Source organism: Chiloscyllium plagiosum, chromosome 4 (genome assembly GCF_004010195.1).
Source record: "Chiloscyllium plagiosum isolate BGI_BamShark_2017 chromosome 4, ASM401019v2, whole genome shotgun sequence".
Taxonomy (NCBI): domain Eukaryota; kingdom Metazoa; phylum Chordata; class Chondrichthyes; order Orectolobiformes; family Hemiscylliidae; genus Chiloscyllium; species Chiloscyllium plagiosum.
Genome location: NC_057713.1, coordinates 9,646,664 through 9,648,667, shown reverse-complemented (window position 1 = coordinate 9,648,667; position 2,004 = coordinate 9,646,664). Strand labels below are relative to the sequence as shown.

Sequence of the window (2,004 nt, the reverse complement as noted above, 5' to 3'; positions counted from 1 at the left end):
TCTTCAGAACTGTTATGTTATTCCCTGAAATTTCCCTGAAATATTAACTCGGTTTCTCTCATAAAGTCATAGAGTCATACAGCACTGAAACAGATGCTTTGGTCTAACTAGTCCATGGCGATCATGATCCCAAACTAAACTTGCCCCACCTGCGTGTTCCTGGCCCCTATCCTTCCGAACCTTTCCTATGCATAGATCCATCCACATGTCTTTTAAACATTATAATTGTCCCTGCCACGACTGTTACCCCAGACCCGCTGAGTTTCTCCAGCATTCTCTGTGTTTGTTTCAGGTTTCCAGCATCCACAGTATTTTGCTTTTATTTTAATGATCATTTGTGTATAATGTATTTTGACATCAGTAGCATAGAATGCAGACTCAGTGCATATGACTTTGGTGTTGTAGCTTTGTAAAAGGTGTTGTAAACAAATGTAAAGATAGCTTATTCTATAGTACCCAACTACCTGTGGTATATGCTACGTGACCTGACATACAGTAAAACGCAAACACAGGGGCAACATCTAGTTGCTAAAAGCAAGTCATGTCAGTGAGTCCGTGTCAGTCTATGAACAGTAAAGGCTGAAAAGCTGATAGCATTGTGACATATGCTAACATGCTTTTTCCCAACAGCCATCTTCCTTCATTTCCTACCTCTTTTCTGAGCTGAAGTTGCAACTACAACCAAAACTAAAGCACTACAGCCAAACCAAAGGTGAAAAATTTGTACTGAGGCACAGTGAGTACTTTAGCTTTCATTCTCTCTCTGACTTTAAAAAGAAAAGAAAATGTATACATGAGGCATCTGATCTGATGATGTGAGTTTGAAATGGAATGAATAAGACAGACCCAAAATGTAATGAGAACAAAAAAGAACTTAAAACAGGCTATAAAATATTTTTTCAGTTCTAGACTTCCTTACTTATGTCCAGAGATTTGTTGATTCTGCCATCTTCTTTTTCCAAGTTGACATGAAAATTTAAAAAAAGCCAGACATCACTCTTTTTGACAAGATTGCCATCCACAGGCAAAGATGCTCATACATAGAGTCATAGAGGCACAGAGTCCTACAGTACAGAGACAAGCCCTTTCGCCCAGAATGGTGCAGACCCACCATAATGTCCATGCACTCTAACCCCATTTCCCTGCACTTGACCCACATCCTTCTAATTCTTTCCTATTCCATGTATGTGTCCAAATGCCTTTTAAATGTTGTTAATGTACCCTCCTCAACTAGTTCCGCTGGCAGCTCATTCCATATGCGTACCACCCTCTGTGTAAAAAAGCTGCTCCTCAGGTTCCCTTTTATTCTTTCCCCTCCAACCTTATTGTTCCAGGATACAAATGCTGCAGGAAGGATAGAAAGGGAGGCAAGAGAGGAGGGAGAGTGGCGTTTTTGATAAGGGATAACATTTCAGCTGTGCTGAGGGAAGATATTCACAGAAATATATCCAGGGAAGTTATTTGGGTGGAATTGAGAAATAAGAAAGTGATGATCACCTTATTTGAATTGTATTATAGACCCCCTAATGGTCAAAGGGAAATTGAGAAATGAACTTGTAATGAGATCTCAGCTATCTGTAAGAATAATAGGGTGGTTATGGTAGGTGATTTTAACTTTCCAAACATAGACTGGGACTGTCATAGTGTTAATGGTTTAGATGGAGTGGAATTTGTTAAGTGTGTACAAGAAAATTTTCTGATTCAGTATGTGGATGTACCTACTAGAGAAGGTGCAAAATTTGACCTACTCTTGGGAAATAAGGCAGGGCAGGTGACTGAGGTGTCAGTGGGGGAGCACTTTGGTGCCAGCGACCATAATTCTATTAGATTTAAAATAGCGACAGAAAAGGATAGACCAGATCTAAAAGTTGAAGTTCTAAATTGGAGAAAGGCAAGAACTTTCAAAAGCTGATTGGGGGCAGATGTTTGCAGGTAAAGGGACAGCTGGAAAATGGGAAGCCTTCAGAAATGAGATAAGAATCCAGAGAAAGTATATTCCTGTCA

The 2,004-nt window shown here is 39.8% G+C and overlaps 1 long non-coding RNA gene across 2 annotated transcripts in view; it reads left to right on the top strand.

Annotated features, from left to right (window-relative positions):
* The first annotated feature begins 587 nt into the window (after positions 1-587).
* LOC122549528 overlaps positions 588-2,004 on the top strand; it is a 62,704-nt gene continuing 61,287 nt past the window's right edge. For both annotated transcript variants that reach the window (XR_006311551.1, XR_006311552.1), the window contains exon 1: positions 588-736. This is a non-coding gene — a long non-coding RNA (uncharacterized LOC122549528). The remainder of the gene's footprint in view (positions 737-2,004) is intronic.